This window comes from Bombyx mori, chromosome 4 (genome assembly GCF_030269925.1).
Source record: "Bombyx mori chromosome 4, ASM3026992v2".
Taxonomy (NCBI): domain Eukaryota; kingdom Metazoa; phylum Arthropoda; class Insecta; order Lepidoptera; family Bombycidae; genus Bombyx; species Bombyx mori.
Genome location: NC_085110.1, coordinates 17,614,744 through 17,633,069, shown reverse-complemented (window position 1 = coordinate 17,633,069; position 18,326 = coordinate 17,614,744). Strand labels below are relative to the sequence as shown.

The 18,326-nt window shown below is 37.8% G+C and overlaps 2 long non-coding RNA genes across 21 annotated transcripts in view; one reads left to right on the top strand and one right to left on the bottom strand.

The window, feature by feature from the left end:
* The window catches only part of LOC101738340 (voltage-dependent L-type calcium channel subunit beta-2), a 234,453-nt gene extending 221,095 nt beyond the window's left edge, over positions 1-13,358 (bottom strand). For all 20 annotated transcript variants that reach the window (XR_005244616.2, XR_009973057.1, XR_009973060.1 and 17 more), the window contains exon 1: positions 13,202-13,358. This is a non-coding gene — a long non-coding RNA (voltage-dependent L-type calcium channel subunit beta-2). The remainder of the gene's footprint in view (positions 1-13,201) is intronic.
* Positions 12,859-13,894, top strand: LOC134198832 (uncharacterized). Its single transcript, XR_009973076.1, has 2 exons — positions 12,859-12,966; positions 13,324-13,894. It is a non-coding gene; the product is annotated as an uncharacterized LOC134198832 (long non-coding RNA).
* Positions 13,895-18,326: the final 4,432 nt, after the last annotated feature.

The window sequence follows — 18,326 nt, the reverse complement described above, 5'->3', positions numbered from 1 at the left end:
AAGAAAGCTACCGATGACCGGTAGCCGAGTCCGGAATTCGTGATGGAGTAGTGTCTCTCCTGGACTGGTCAAACAGTGAACAAAAGTTACTAAATAACACCAAGATTTTTGATTTTTAAATCTTCACCTCAATTCTAATCCGCTTAACATCAGGTAAGTGATTTACCTCGTTCTCTCAGTCTAGGCAAATTAGAAAAAAAAACATAAAACATCGTACTAACTATAAAATATTTTATCAGTTATCCATTATCTCTAAAATAACTTGTCCAATTACATAAATAATACTTAAATGAAAATCGATTATCATAGATTTCGTTTACCGAATATTAATTAAAACAAGAATTCAATGGACGGAAGAAAAAAAAAACTATTATAATAATGTACGACATCAAACTTAGATTTAACTATTCTCGTGAAATATTTGACCCCGCGAGGTTACGGCGACATTACCGGGCGGTCGCAAGCGGCACGACAACTTTCCAAAATTGTTTATTTTCTTCTTACACATTACGGATACAACTTTTTTTAAATGTTCCGTCTTAGACAAACGTTTATATCGCTTAGAAAGGTCCACTTCGAAAACGCGGGTCGTTCCACACTAGAGCAAAATATAACTGCTGTAGGATAACTCTACCGCGACATGTTAAGTTTTCTTTTTTTATACATTGCTAGAAGGTACTTACTACCATTCTAAAATTATTAAAAAAAATGCTTTATTCGGATAAACAACATATTTTACGAATAAACAATACAACAGTAATAAGTAATCAAAATTGGAATTCTATATTTGAATTGATTTTACGACCCAGAAATGTCGGGAATACGGAATAATATCCAAATTTTAACATAGATATTTTCTGTCTGTTTTCTTGCTACTGCTCTATTCAGGTAGGTATAAAGAAGGAAACCGCATCAGATCTGGTAGGCAGCGACTTGGCTCTGCTCTTGGCACTGCTGACATCCACCAGCGACCGTAACCACTCACCATCAGGTGGTCGGTATGCTCGTCTGCCTACAAGGGCAACAAAAAAAGATATCCTAAAGATATATCCTAAGAATTTCTTGATACCCTTTTTTTTCCTACCTATGCTGATAGCCTTGAGAGGCTATTTCAGCTTCTCCTTGACGTGTAGGTAAGCTCACGGGGCTCAAACCGAGAGTATTACTAACATTGGCCCTAGCAAGAGCAGTGCTTCGCAACATCTACCTCCAGATCGGAAACGCGACCCACTGAGAAGATCCGGCGAGAAAACCAATGGGCAATTGATACCCCCATTTACCACTTACAGTGCTTGGTGCCTGATATCAAATAGTTAGTGGTGCTCATGGAGATTACAGCGTGAATGTTGCCAAACATCTTGAGACATTATAACAATTTCAATAATATCCATGACAAGTTTCTAGACAGCATTGCTAAGATTTAATTTAAAACACAGTGCTATAATAATCATGTTATCTACCATATAAAATTTGTTGGAAGCATACACATACAAATGCAATAAGTAATAAATTAATTTAAAGACTAAAAATATATAAGTTCATAAATTCGTTCTATGTGATCCTCCTGCGAAGAGATAATAAGCAAATGCATAAAATTATTAGTGCATAGTGTAATCGGTCGTTGACCCGTGTGCAAATTTTCAAGTTAATCGGATTTCTTCTACTTAGTAAAAATTCTCTCTCTCTCTGCAAACGGGTGGTAGAACCTCTTGTGAATCCGCGCGGGTAGGTACCACCACCCTGCCTATTTCTGCCGTGAAACAGTAATGCGCTTCGGTTTGAAGGGTGGGGCAGCCGTTGTAACTATACTTGAGACCTTACAACTTATATCACAAGGTGGGTGGCGCATTTACGTTGTAGATGTCTATGGACTCCGGTAACCACTTAACACCAGATGGGCTGTGAGCTCGTCCACCCATCTAAGCAAAAAAAAACAATCGGTCCCTCATTGCTGAGGATCGTGACTCCGTTTGATTCCGTCAACTAGCTGTCTCCATCGATCCCGTTCTGTCCCAACCATCGCTTGGGACCTTTACCCCTAGGCCGTTTCCCCTCGATTTCATCGGTCACCACAAGGCGTTCCAAATTGCTGGTATCCCTGCGGGCAACATGACCAAAATACCGCAATATTCTTTGTACGCAGATTGTGGATAGACGTTGAGTAAAAATTACGTTGCAAAATATCTATCGAAAAGAATCGGTGAATTAATTTATTAAAATCAATAAGACTTGCAGGCCGTAATCGAAATGCGATTTTCAACTTTATATTAATGCGGGTGGATCTCATTTCGTAACACGATTACACCTCATTAAGACTTTTAATATAATTTAATCTTGCTGGAGTGATGTAAGTGATAATTTTTTTTTCACTAAACATGTGGACGCTCTCAAAGACAAACGGGTTTTAAATGGTTACCGAAGCTAGAAGATGTCGCAGTGTGACAGCCACAATTGTATTATAATACTAGCTGACCCGGCAGACTTCGTAGTGCCTCAATCGATTAATAAAAGACCTAAACTTTTGTATAAAATAAACTTAAAACAAACAAAAGGAATCCGTCCGACGGGTGACACATCAAAGGAAAAATAAAATTGTTATTTTTATTTAATTTCGAGCATTTTCATATTTATCTACCTTTTAAGCTTTCTCGGGACTTCCACAAATAATTCAGGACCAAAATTAGCCAAATCCGTCCAGCCGTTCTCGAGTTTTAGCGAGACTAACGAACAGCAATTCATTTTTATATATATAGATATAATAGCTATGCTAGTCTTCAAATCGAAACATAAAAAACTTTACAAAAAACAACTATTAGTTTTCCATATTAAAATCACTCACAACATAGTCGATCTATTTATGAATGTGTACTAATTGTACACACTTTATCTCGTGTAGACACTTGTTATTTATGCCTCCCGAAGACATTCATCAACACGTAGTGGTATTGATATTGCCTCTCGTTAGGGATGGATGGTTTTTTTTTATTGCTTAGATGGCTGGACGAGCTCACAGCCCACCTGGTGTTAAGTGGTTACTGGAGCCCATAGACATCCACAACGTAAATGCGCCACCCACCTTGAAATATAAGTTCTAAGGTCTCAGTAGAGTTACAACGGCTGCCCCACTCTTCAAACCGAAACGCATTACTGCTTCACGGCAGAAATAGGCAGGGCGGTGGTACCCACCCGCGCGGACTCACAAGAGGTCCTACCACCAGTAACAGTGCGGGGTGACTTAATTTTACTTGAATTAAATATATCGAGGGGTGAAAAAACTACGCGACTTAAGCGACATTTCGCTTAATACGCGACATTAGTCTTTGTAATGAAAGGTCCGTTTTATTTGATATTACTATCAACAATACGATGTTTTTAATTGAACTTCAATTAAGTTTACCCCATTCAAATAGCTGAAGAAGTTTTTTTTGTTACGATATTTTTTCCAAATTTCAAACTTTAAATGTCTCTGCTGTAAATTTGCAATAATGTCACTTAAACCAAAAAAAGCCTTTCACGCCTCAACATATTACATAAAATCACGTAGGATTGATTAAAATACAATAATGAAGGTATACATACAATCAAATATTTTTTAAATAAATCCATCTACATTTAATTTAAAATAAAAACATACTTTGCAATATTGTTAATTGTTTGCAATATTGTTGTTACATTGAAAACCAAATACCAATATCAAAACGAAAACAATTTATAATGATTAATAATAATTCAGATTACGTTTTTTTTTTCATCTATCTATTTATTACTTTTGACTATTTATCATCTATGACTATCAATGAGAAGCTTTTTAAAATTCGGAATAAAGTACTGCCAACATCAATAAACTATAAATTATTAGACATCCCAAAACACCACAGACTTACAAAAAATAAACAAATTCAAATTTTGATAAACCAACAACCTAACAAGATAATATAAACACGAGACCGAGTTACCAACATCAAAAACACAGCACCTTTGACCAAAGGTCGATAATTCGACCCCCATACGATGGCTTAACAATTTCTAAAAGAGCGAATTGTTATAAATTTCCCCGTCAATTTATTTAAAGTTTACTTTCGTTTCTCAATATTACCGCGAAGAGAAAGCCGACCGTGACTTATACGTATGTGTGGAGTAAAAGATACATTTACACGATAGACTAGTTCAGGATTCTTGCTTTACTTTTCTCAATAACTTACGCTGATAAACGCAAGCCGCTTAAATGCTTCATCAATCCCATCTGCACCCTGTCAAGTTTGAGCACTCCTGAACGCATTAAGTGTATATACTCTGCGATGTGTAAAACTTTTAAAAATGTTCCTACCTATGCGCTAGTAACCTAGGGGGCTATTTCAGCTACGCCCGGACGGGTAGGTGAGCTCACTGGCTCATACTGATAGAACCCAGCGAAAAGTACTGCGGTGCTATTTCAGAGGGGAAGCTCCACACGGATTTCCTCCCGGATTAGGAGGAGGAATCTCACACCGCCGATTACTCTCTTTAGACAACCCATACCCTGGGCCAGGAAGATCAAGTACCTGGGCGTTACCCTGGATGCATCGATGACATTCCGCCCGCATATAAAATCTGTCCGTGACCGTGCCGCGTTTATTCTCGGTAGACTCTACCCCATTATCTGTAAGCGGAGTAAAATGTCCGTAAAAGGTCCAGCGCGTCATGACTTACGCGAGTGTGGTGTTCGCTCACGCGGCCCGCACACACATAGACACCCCCCAATCTCTACAATCCCGCTTATGCAGGTGTTAGCCGTCGGAACTCCGTGGTTCGTGAGGAACGTTGACCTACACGACGACCTGGGCCTCGAATCTATCCAGAAATACATGAAGTCAGCGTCGGAACGGTACTTCGATAAGGCTATGCGTCATGATAATCGCCTTATCGTTGCCGCCGCTGACTACTCCCCGAATCCTGATCACACAGGAGCCAGTCACCGTCGACGCCCTAGACACGTCCTTATGGATTCATCAGATCCAATAACCTTTGCATTAGACGCCTTCAGCTCTAACACTACGAGCAGGCTTAGGGACCCCGGTAAACGTACTCGTCGAACTCGACAAAGAGTTCGCCGTGCAACCTAACTCATGAATCAGCTCGCTGAGTTTCTCGCCGGATCTTCTCAGCGGGTCGCGATTCCGATCCGGTAGTAGATTCATTCGCGAAGCAGTTGCTCTTGAGTTGTTAGGTCTCCTTCGGAGGCGCTCGGGTAGCTGTTAGCAAATCCCACCCCTCCTGGCTGAGCCTTTGCTCGCCCACCTGTCCTGGTGAAACTGGAAAGGCCTACGGGCCACCAGTAATCCTTCAAACATTAAAAAAAATGTTGATAGAATTTGCTAACACGATCCCTAGGAAGAGCAGTGGTTTGCAAAATCTACAACCGGAACGGAATCGCGACCCACTGAGAAGATTCGGCGAGAAACTCAGTGGGCTGTGTCTGTGGGTTAATTCACTCGGACGGTGACCGGTGCTTGTGGTACCTAAAAGCACCGTTAATGGATCGGGAGAATCCGCAATGACGTGTTTAAGGCGACGTCGACAATACCATATACCATACTGTGGTTCTATTGAAAACTAAATTATCAACATTAAAAAGAATACAATTTATAATGGCAATGTTAGTTTTTGATCATAAAATTTCATTAGCTCGGTATGTTTGTTTGTATATAATTTTTTTACCACATCTTCACCCACTTTGAGACGTCCGATTAAAGTTGAAAATTCGCACACGTGTTGACAACCGATGACAATACAATATTTATTTGTCGGAGAAGCTACAATTATTAACACACTCGTCAGACATCACAGAGGCGAATAGGGTGATCGAGCTTAGCAGACGAAACGTATGACAGTTCTTAGGACGGAGGCACCGTACTTCAAGAAGGCTGGTTGGTAAGTGTGATGGCGTCTACGCGCCTCCACCGGCTAGGCTCCGTCGTAGTACGAAGTTAGCCGACTTCCAATGATACCGCAGTCGTGCTGCCATCTCTCGGGAATCATGCTGCGTTTCGTTTAACTATTAAACTAATGACCGTCTCCAACATATATTATTATATCTTCGCTCTAACATCCTGTCCAGTATCAATATGATATAAAATATATATTATAGGAATGTTTATAATATAGCGTGTATATCTATCTACTGGCGTTGAAATCCGATCGAGAAATCACACGCATCAACACACAGACAGTCTCGGCCGCATGCATCACCATTAACCTGCATCTATAAGCATATTCTATCAATTTAACAAACCCGAACATCATTATAAAACATACATTAGTTAAATTTCGTGTGAAACCAAAAACATTTAGGACAAACACATTACGAATGGTTATTTATACAAATAAAGTGTTAAAGTATCGAGAAATTTAATGTTTATGGAAAGTTTCAAATATTATTTACAGATTAGATCGTTTATACTAATTTAAAATCTGATTATAGTTCGTCCGCGACCAGGAAAAGTTTAAACAATTCGAATAATCGGAAACTGGGAAACCAAAGTAAATAAAAGTTAAAAGCGCAGCGAAACCGTAAAATTACTTTAAATTATCGTATTATCAGCCTTAGTACCATTTTTTTATTGCTAAGATAAGTGGACGAGCTCACAGCCCACCCGATGTTAAGTGGTTACTGGAGCCCATAGACATCTACAACGTAAATGCGCCATCCATCTTGAGATATGAGTTCTAAGGTCTCAGTATAGTTACAACGGCTGCCCCGCCCTTCAAACCGAAACGCATTACTGCTTCACGGCAGAAATAGGCAGGCCTTAGTACCATTCACTTATTTCTGGGGTCAAGTGATTCTGCGGTCTGGTTAGAAGGTTGGGACAATCTTAATACAACACAAACTCAGCGTAGAGTCGGATGTCTTCGTAGGCAGGTACCAAATGACGACCTACTCCAATTACGAGTATAAAATACAATTGAGGCTCCTCTCTCATGTCTCAATATGGGCGGTGGAATATAAGTTGTGATATCTATAGGTATCAGTATTGCTTTAGTACCAGCCGGTCCTAACTAGATCAAGAAAAAAATATATAGAAAAGTTAAAATTTCTGTGTAATGTATAGTTTGTTTCTCTTTGAGAATTTATCGATATTTATTTAGATGACTTCCGGCGTAGGTACTCGTATCGACTGGTGCCAATAATCCATATTCAAATAATGCGACGTAGATTAGTATTTAACCTACTTTAAATATAAAAAACTTCTCAGTACTGATGAAGGCGAATCAATGATTACTTTAATTAATAATCCAGTTTTCTACACGTGTTTTTTTGTTGAAAAAAAAAAACTTTTTTTTTATTATTGAAGGATTACTGGTGGCCTGGAGGCCTTTCCAGTTTCACCAGGACAGGTGGGCGAGCAAAGACCCAGCCAGGAGGGGTGGGATTAGCTAACAGCTACCCAAACGCCTCCAAAGGAGACCTAATAACTCAGGAGCATTTACTTCGCGAATGAATCTACTACCGGATCGGAATCGCGATCCGCTGAGATGCATGGGTTAGGTTGCACATCGCTCGAGGAGTACGGTTACCGGACTCCCTAAGCCTGCTCCTAATGTTGGAGATGAAGGCGTCTAAAAAAAAACTGCGATTTAGCTAGTGATCTTGTCGATTAACCATGACGGACGAGGAACATGAGAGTCAAGCCAGGAGGGAATGGTTTGCTAAAAGCCACCCGGGCTAAAAGCTCAAAGACAACTGCTTCGTGAGTTCATCTACCAGCCGATCGGAATCCACTGAGAAGAATCGACGAAAAGCTTTTGTTGTAAGTCAGATGTTTTTGGAGTTTACTTGTTTTTATTTTTTGTGTATCTTTTCAGCTTGTAATGTGTATTGTGTGCCCAATAAAAAAAGAAGCTCCAATGCTATGGTGCACAACCTTCCAGTGGAAGGATGACCGACCGATGACCGACCCGACACAAATAGGTACCAACATCCTGGCATCAGTGATGTGAATTGTATGTATGAATGTAAATGGAAAATTACACCTTTTAACTATAACCACAAAAAAGCCCATTTTTATTATTTCTACATATCGAGGGGTGAAAGGCTATTTGGTTTAAGCGACATCTAGGGTGATATTGAGTTATATACATATACGGAATCAGCGAATTTTTCTCCGTCGAATGATGCTGGATTTATTAAAATCAGAGCACTTTTTTGGCGTTTGAAACAATACTATTTTTGGGTTGTTTCCAAAGTGGCAGTGTATTATCCAACGTTGATTTTGAATATTTTTTTTAGTAATGTACTTAAACCATACAATGATATTAAGAGACGAGACATAAACCAGTTACCTTTTCTCAGAAAAATAATCCAATAAGAGTTAAAGCGTGTTTCCTGTTTCAATTTTTTATTAAGCAGTAACTTAAATCATTTTGACTTCTACCAATTACATGGTGTGATGTCTCTTAAACCATTTGTCCGTCACCCAAATACGACATGGAGTGTCGCTTAAGCTCTTTCAGCTGCATCTATTTTCCATGCAGGGTGCTACTTAAATCAAGTAGTTCTTTTGTTTCAGATATTTTGCTTAGCCGTTAAAACATTTTGGTCCTATTATTTTATTAAATGCATGTCGCTTAATACAGACAATAAAATGAAGTAATGCAATATGAAACATTTTTTCGGTATAAATAAAAATACGGGTCGGTCTTTCAATCATTAAATTTTAATATGATACATTTCATTCATGTCGCATGATACCATATTTATTCAATCTCCCGGGAGTTAAAAATCGTGATCATTCAACCGGACTGCCGCGCGCAGGCGCTTCAGTCGAACTCCAGAGTGCATCGAGGAGTGACGTGAAGAAATATGAAACCGAATCCTTGCTTAGAAAAAAACTGTCCCTACAAGTGTCAAGAAATAACCTCAGAAAAAAGGAGTGCCATATTTAAACATTTTTGGGAATTATCTCCGGAAAGAAAAAAGCAGTGGATAATATCTATGTCCTCTAAGCAATCCATAAAAAGGAAGAGATCCAAAGACTCTAATTACAGAAATAACACATTCTGTTATTTCATAAATGATGGAGAGGGTCGGCGACAAGTTTGTTTAAAGTTCCTCATGAATACTCTTGATGTCACTCAAAGATACATTTATTATACATTAACAACACAGGAACTTGGTATGGCGAAAGAAGATGGAAGAGGAAAATGCATTCCCCCCAACAAAACATCTAACGCAATCAAAGAATCAGTAAAATCTTTTATCAAAAGGTTACCTGCAATACCATCGCACTACTGCCGAAAGGATAGCACAAAACTATATCTGCCTGTTGAATTTAAAAATATAAAAAATTTATACCGCTGTTATAAAGAAGACCTCATTAGTAAAGGAGTCGATGTTGTAAGTGAAAAAGTTTTCCGTCAAATATTCACTACTGATTTTAACATTGGGTTTCATGTGCCTAAGAAGGATAAATGCATAAAATGCCTACGTTTTGAAGGACAGAAGCCAGAGGATTGTGCCGAATTTCAAGATCATTTAGAGGAAAAGAAGGCATCAAAGAAGCGGTTAGAATGTCATCGACAGTTAGGTAAAGAAAATCCTTCCATTCTGTGCACATCTTTTGACCTCCAGAAAGTTCTCAATACGCCTCATGGCAATAACATGTTACTATTTTATTCTGGAAAGTATGCTGTTTATAATTTATGTTTTTATGAAAGCATCACAAGGAATGGTTTTTGTTTTATCTGGGGAGAATCTGAAGCAAAGCGGGGCGCAAATGAAATTGCTACTATTATACAGAAATACATAGAGAATGTGGATTCTCGAGGTACCATTACATCTTTGATCTTGTATTCAGATTCTTGCCCTGGACAAAACAAAAATAAAATAGTCCTTGCAACAATACATAATGCTTTGTTGCAATCGAACAATTTACAAGCAATTCAAATGAATTACCTTCTCCCTGGCCACACGGAAATGTCGGTAGACAGCATACACTCTACAATCGAACAATCCGTAAGAAATATTACTGTATGGGCCCCTTCGCAATGGGCTACAATAAGCCAGCTAGCAAGAAAAGAACCAGCACCTTATAATGTTGAAAATCTGACACACGAGGATTTCTTAAATTTTGATGATATGTCTGAAAAATATTTTAAGGGTAACCTTGTAGATAAAATTAGTAAAACCCGTACAGCAACATTTAAAAAATCTCATCCAAATCAAATGAAAGTAAAATTTTCAATGAAAGATAATGCATCCGAAGAGATTATACAAATTATTGCGAAACCTAGAGCTATCAATCGAAGATATAATTCAAGTTTGCCGATTACCAAAGCCAAATACATGGACCTAAAGAAATTGTGTGACACTGGGGTTATACCCAAGATATTTCATAAAGAATACATAAATCTACAACACTGCAATTCCAAAGATGTTCTACTGGATACTGATGTAGAAGATACAGTCGAAGAAAATGATTATTAAATACGTTCTTTCTTATTGCATTATGATTATTATCAAGCATTGGCTGTATTTTATAATTACTACAAGTTTTGTTTATTGATTTGATATTTTTTATTTTGTTTTTATTAGTTTAAGTTATAATTAAACAATATCGGTTGTGATTAATTATACTCTTAGTAAGTTTTATGACAGCCGATCTCAAGTAATACTGAATAAATAATACCTAATTATAGTTGATTTTCCTACATTCAGACTGAATTTACTTGATTAATATCACATCAGTAAAAGTAATAATACTTTATAATGTACAAAATACTAATACGTATTAATACTTTAACTGATGTGATAATAATCAAGTAAAATCAGTCTGAATGTAGGAAAATCATGTATAATGAGTTAATTATAGTTGATTTTCCTACACTCAGATTGATTTTACTTGATTATTATACGAAATATGAATACTTTAACTGATGTTGTTAATTAATATGTTGTATATTAATCAAGTAAAATCAATCTGAATGCAGGAAAATCAACTATAATTATTTATTATCTATATATATAAAAATGAAACCCGTTTTCCGTTGTCACGACATAACATGAAAACGGCTTGACCGATTTGGCTAATTTTGGTCTTGAATTATTTGTTGAAGTCCAGAGAAGGTTTAAAAGGTTAGATAAATATAAAAATATTCGGAATTAAATAAAAATAACAATTTTGTTTTTCCTTTGATGTGTCCCCCGTCGGACGGATTCCTTTTGTTTGTTTTAAGTTTATCTTAAACAAAAGTTATTTGTCGATTGAGGCACTACGAAGTCTGCCGGGTCAGCTAGTATTATTATAATTATAGATGATTTTCCTACAGTCAGACTGATTTTACTTGATTATTATACAAAATATTAATAGTTTAACTGATGTTGTTGATTAAGACTAAAAAATAAATAAATTTAATTGATGTTCCCACATTGAGACTGATCTACTTAATTATTTTTCTAAATAAATACTTTAACTGTTGTTGTGTTTTGTGTATTTCTTTATTTATTCAATATAAGCACCTGAGATTTTCAGTGATTGCGATATATTTAGGTTGTTTTAACAGCCACTGGTAGTATTAGACGTAAAAAAATGTAACATCAAACGGTAAATTTTCAATATTATATGTCACATAAGTAAATTCGCCTGTCAGTCATTTTAATCTAAATTGGTAGTTGAGATAAATAGCTTGCTACTATTAATTTTGGGCTAAGTCACTTCATGCTTTTTGGCTTACTCTGAAAATATATCGCAGCGTCGCTTTTTTTTTTTTCCCTGTAGCCAATTGTGGTTATGAAGTCACTTAAATCTTTATTCCATACTCTGAAAAATAAGGGCTTAAGGCAATTTGTATTAAGCGACGTTTATCTTTGTAATTAAAGGTCCGTTTTATTCGGTATTAGCATCAACAACTTGATGTTTTTAATTGAATTTCAATTAAGTTTACTCCATTCAAATTGCTGAAGAAGTTTTTTTGTTATGAATTTTTTTCCAAAATTTTAAACTTTAAATGGCTCTCGTGTAAAGTTGCAAAAATGTCGCTTAAAGCAAATAGCCTTTCACCCCTCGATATGTATATTTATGTACTTTTGTACACGCGCTATATCGACAACGTGTCACAAGCTTTAGTTGGTCATAAAAAATATAAAATTTTATAGCAAATGAATAAATTACTAGATTTTTTAATGAACAAATATGTCTGAGCTGGTAGCTACTTAACACCGGATGGTTCGATAAACAGCAGTAAAAAAACAACAAAATAAAACAAACCCACCCACTCAATTACTATTACCAGAGCCATTACAAAACTAACGATTTTATTTTTAAATTAACATAACTGTCAACTCGAATGATCGTTCCACATTTGAATCCATCCTTTTCACGCCCGCTGTGTCCAGCTGTCACGGTGACAGCTTCCGTCAACGCCCAGTTCAATTGAGCCTCCCTTTCCCCCGTCCACCATGCATGAACAGGTAAAAACGAGGTCGAGACCTGAATGCAGAGGGTTCTATAAATACTGGCCCGTTGAGGCTACCGCAGCGCCTCCCGCAGGCTTTTATGTAAATCGGTCAAGGTCAACAGAGGCGCACGGAAATAGTTCTCTCGTTAAGCTGTGATGAGCTTTAATAAGCTTTTGCTGACCGCAAATAAAAAAAAAACGTTTAACATTATTTCAATGTTCTATAGCATAACATGCCAAATTTATGTTAAAGTTTTTTAATGTTAACTTGTAACATTTAGTTACACTTAGTCCTAGGTTTCGATAAAGTCAATAATTATATTTGAAAATGTATATATGTGTTAATTATGACAACACAGTCCAGCAGTTTCGACCAAAACACTTGTGACGCACTGATCAGTGTTACAGAGCATGCGCAGTTCTCGCGTCCCTGTAAATTTATTATTATCAGTTTTTTTGGCATTTCTTCTGTTTGATAACGCAATTTACATCCGCTAAAGCTCAGAAACGACGCTAAAATAGGTCTGGAAGGTAAATATCAGTTGGCAGTCTCATATTCACGTTATGAGACGTGAAATTATCAAAGCACTGATTATCTCTGGTATCACTAAATCTAAATCTTTAGGAATGTGTTCTGTGGTAATTTTTTTAAAGATTTCTTCTTTTTGAAGAAGTTCGAATACAAGAAGATTTATTGCGAACAGATATTAACAAATAAATACGCATCGAACAAGTGTATACCTAAAGAGGAATAACAAATACTCACACTACACACCAGTTATCACAATGGTAATACACAAATGATCCACTGGGAACGCGTTTGTCACACACTATACACAAGAAATTTGTGTACGATACAGGTTTCCTGCAAATTTTCACGGTTTTCAGGGAGGCCTGAAGGCTGCGGAGCCATATCACGATGACATTTGTCATGTGCGAAACGTTCGGCTGCGTTCGGGTGTGTTCGGGCGGGCTCGTGAGCGATCGGGCGTGTTCGGAAGCGGTCGGGGGCCGTCCGTCCGTATTGATCTTGTGGTGTCGGCCGGCGCCGGGCGGCCGGTCGCCGGTGGCGCCCCCGTGCGTCGCTAATGAGACCTGATGGCGATCCATTATTTAGGAGCTCGGAGACGGTGCGGTACGAGAAATTAATGGCAAATTTATTGATTTATTGCAAGCGAAATTAAAGATTGATTAGTTAAGTGAGTTTCTGCACGAGAGATACGAGATTAATCCCGTTCGTAATAAGTAATAAACTAAATGTACGAGGAGCTGCTCTCGATTTAATAGTAAACTTATCATTGTATCATTTGTAAGATATATTTAGATGAATCAAATTAATTCATATTACATTCAACCTGTCATACCATAAGGATAATATAGAAAAGGAAGTTTTTTGCGTAGTTTTTTGTGACACGATTTTTATAAAGAATAATTAAAAATAAAATATAGAGTGATCGTTTACCTTCATTTGTCATTTGGATGTATTTGGATCCTTAAAGGTGCTCTTAGTAAAGCGCTGAACGAAGTCCTCGTAGCCTGAACGATACTGGTGTTGACCGATGCGATTATGCCACTATCAAATCCCATAGATTAAGGAAATACGTAATTAACATGTTTTCGCGAAATCCTTCCACGATAAAGGAATAACAACGTGTAATAAAAATCAAACACGAAAGGGCGTATTTCGAGTTTGCATGGTTAGGATTTTTTTCTTTATTATCTAAATGGATGGACCAGCTCATTGCCCACCTAGAGCTAAATGGTGACCGGAGACCATAGACATCAACAACGTAAATGCCACCACCTACTTTGAGACATGAGTTCTAGGTCTCAGTTTTAAGGTACCATGGCTGCCTCACCCCTCAAACTAAAACGCATTACTGCTTCATGACAGAAAATAGGCAGGGTGGTGGTACGTACTCGTGCAGGCCTCCGAGGCACATCGGTAATTACGCAAAGAAAATAGGTTTCATTTTTAATACGCGATGTTATTTCTTCTTCGTGGAACTCATTCGGAAACGAGTACTGAGTACGAATTTTGAAGTGAAAACTTCTTTAGAATCGTTGTGATTTCAAACCGGATGCAACGGAAAAAACGACAGGTAAGAGACACAAATACAAAAATGTGTAGGATGAAGCCAGCAAAGAATGAGACAGAAATATACATACTATTTAATACAGCGCCATCTGTGAGATTTTTTAATACTAACGTGTGTATGAAAGCTCTTGTAGTGAATTTTAATTTAGGATTATACGTGAAATTAAAATATCAATTCACAGAGGGCGCTACCTTACAATTATTTACTAATGACAACATTTTACATATACTTAAGACGTTTAGGATAATTGTATTTTAATTTTGGAAGGTTTCACTTCTACCACGTGTGAATTGCACACATTTTGTTTTTATTAGTATTTGTATTTATAGTAGTATTTGGCTTGTTAGGTTTCCTTCGGAGGCGCTCGAGTAGGTGTTAGCAAATTCCATCTCCTGGCTGAGCTTTTGCTCGCCCACCTGTCCTAGTGAAACTAAAAAGGCCTCTGGGCCACCAGTAATCCTTCAATCCTCTTTTCTCCACCTTATCCCACTAGGTGGGGTCGGCACAGCTAATTTTTCCCTTCCATTCTCTTCTATAAGCCGTCATCTCAACACTCACTCCTCTCTCTCTGTCTCTCATATTTCTTCGGTCGACCTCTTCCCCTCTACCTTGCACTGCCATTTCCATACATCTCCTAAATTCAATACATTTCCTTCAATCCTAAAAAAAAAAGAATTGGCTGCGGGATTCGAACATCGGCACAGTCTCATCGCTCGATACGAATGCACCGGGCGTCTTATCTTTAAGGCCACGATGATTTGATTTTGTCGGGAGATTCACGTATATTATATGGTTTTTGTAAATAATGAACCTAGATGTATTTATTCCTTATTGGGTTAGAATTAACATCAGTGACACTTCTTGTCGTTATCTTAAACTAGGGCACATCTACATGATGGGCTGGGCTCGGATCGTTATCGGATTGTTATTGAGCCAGAATTTATGTTACTTAAAAAGAAAACAAATAAATAAATAAATTAAACTAAATTAATAATTATTTTCACTTCTGAACTTCTCAATTTTTCTTCAACAATTCTTTTTTGTTCAGAAGGAAGGGTTATAGATGGCCGAAAGCCGTTTTAGTTTCTCCAGGACAATTGGGCAAGCACAGACTCAGCCAGGAGCGGGAGTAGAAAGACTAGGAATAACCCCATTATCTAATCGTCCTATTACCTAATTATAAGTGATTACCGTTACAAGGAGCAGCGAATCTCATAGCTTGCAATTGATTGTTTATCTTTTTTCCGCTACCTACTGTTAGTAATCTCAAGGGACTATAGTAGCTTCAGTTAATGAATCGGGAGGATCCGAAATGACGTGTTTATGGCGACAGCGACTGTTTGTCGTTCGGTCGTCTTGTTTGGTTATGTATTTTTCGGTGTCCACGACAAGAGGATTATCGTATCGCACCGCTTTTTCGATGAAGCGTTCCGACGCTGTCTTCGGATTCTTATTGGTAAATCTGATTCTAGATCGTCGTGAAGATCAAGATTCCTCACGTACTACGCGTTTTTTAAATCATTATTTATCAAACAAATGCGTCGTCATCAAAAACACATATTGTATTACTAAGTATGGAAATTTTGAAGTGAGAACTTGCTTTATTAAAACAAAGTCTTCACAACTGAAATATTTCATAGTCGTTTATATAGTTTCAGATTTTACTACAAGCATACAAATAAGAAAAAATAACACTACAATAATGCTTAGACCAGATTTTTATTTTATTGCTTAGATGAGTGGACGACCTCACAGCCCACCTGGTCTTAAATGGTTACCGGAGCCCATAGACATCTACGACGTAAATGCGCCACCCACCTTGAGTTATAAGTTCTAATGTCTCAAGAATAGTCACAACGGCTGCCCTACCCTTCAAACCGAAACGCATCACTGTTTCACGGCAGAAATAGGCAGGGTACCTACCCGCGCGGACTCACAAGAGGTCGTACCACCAGTATATTTTTAATAATTTAGTTTAATGATTTAGTAAATTTTTAATAAATATAAAACTATTATTGCATCGAAGAAAGATTTTGAAGTATTCGTTTAAAAAAATCAAAAACAAAATTTCACCGGGAAATAATCGTTAGAACACTTCCCTCGGCCAGATAGAGTGCACTTGTTTTTCACTGTCTGCGGAGCTAATTGCACCATTTTTCATCTGGCCCCCGTTCGAACCACCCGCCACCCTCGGCCACGGCTATTCTTGGCATTGACGGAATTGGAAACGAACTAATTGGCCCTCATTTTCGGCCCGGCATTCTGTAACCTGATTCGGTTTTAGATACAACACAGTTTAAGATTTAGGTTGAGTTATTTTGTAGTTGACAAGATCGCGGACTTAATTTACCAGGCCTGAGGATCTTCTATTTTTAGCTATATGTGGAGCTGTATGTTTACTGGTGGTAGGTCTTCTTGTGAGTCCGCACGGGTAGGTACCAGCACCCTGCCTAATTCTGCCATGAAGCAGTAATGCGTTTCGGTTTGAAGGGTGAGACGGCCATTGTAACTATACTAGAGAACTTAGAACTTATATCTCAATGTGGGTGGCGCATTTACGTTGTAGATGTCTACGGGCTCCAGTAATCAGTTAACACCGGGTGGGCTGTGAGCTGTTTAATAACCAGTTGCTAAGTTTCTATATTTGGGTAAAATACGAGTACATTTTATTGTTCTGGCTTCAGTAGCGTTTCCTTGACACGATGTCATTACATACACCACACACATTCACGTGGCTAACACAATAAAGTGTTTCTCTAGCACACAGAGGTGGTACATACTCGTGCAGACTCGCAGGACGCACCACCAGTGCAGATCCTAATGCGTGCGCAAATTTTCAAGTTAGTCGGACGTAATGAAGTCTATGTAAATGACGTTCAAAGATAACGTTATGTGTAACGTGATCTAAACAAACAAATATACATATACTATAACGGTAGGCAGCGGCTCGGCTCGGTAGGCAGCGGCTCGGCTCTGCTCCTGGCATTGCTGAAGTCCATGGGCGACGGTTACCACTTACCATCAGGTGGGCCGTACGCTCGTCTGCCTACAAGGGCAATAAAAAAAATTGTTATAAATTCCAGTTACGTTTTTTAAAAACTTCTAAAATAAGCTTCGACAAAGCAATCCTGCAATTCGTCTCCAAGTCATTGCAAGTCGTCACAAATAAAGTTAGATTTAAATTTCACATTTCGAGACGTGTAGCGACATTCGTCTCATTGTATATTTGGACTGCGATAATCACTTAGCATCCGATGGACTGTGGACATCCTAGACAAATTTGTGTAATTGCCGGTGGTATGTATTCTGAGAGCGCCTTAGTTTATGCCGTCATCTCGTTAGGAATGTTGCCAAACAATCATGGGTTCCGATTCGAATGGTAAGTCATCAGAAATTACTTTATTGAGACATCAACCTGATCTCTCAAGGCGGCATTCACGCCTTGATGTCCATGGGCTCGGGCGACCATTTAACACAAAGTAAGCCGTGAACGCGTCCACCAGCCTACATACGCTAATAAAAAAAGTACTTAAAACGAAAATGTCTTAAATACATTTTTAATTGTAACCATTAAAAAAAAATTATTGATCTTCATATCGTACAGGAAACATATCTCATTTTGTAATAGAAATTTCGTTTAATTGGTGATACTGGCCGGGCCCGATTAATAAGGTACAACCAGTGTTTATGGCTCTCGGTAGCTTTCTCATACTGTCCGTCTTTTCTAACGGTACGAAAAGTGTTTTCATAGCTCAACGATATCTACAATTAAATCTATATAAAAATAATTGT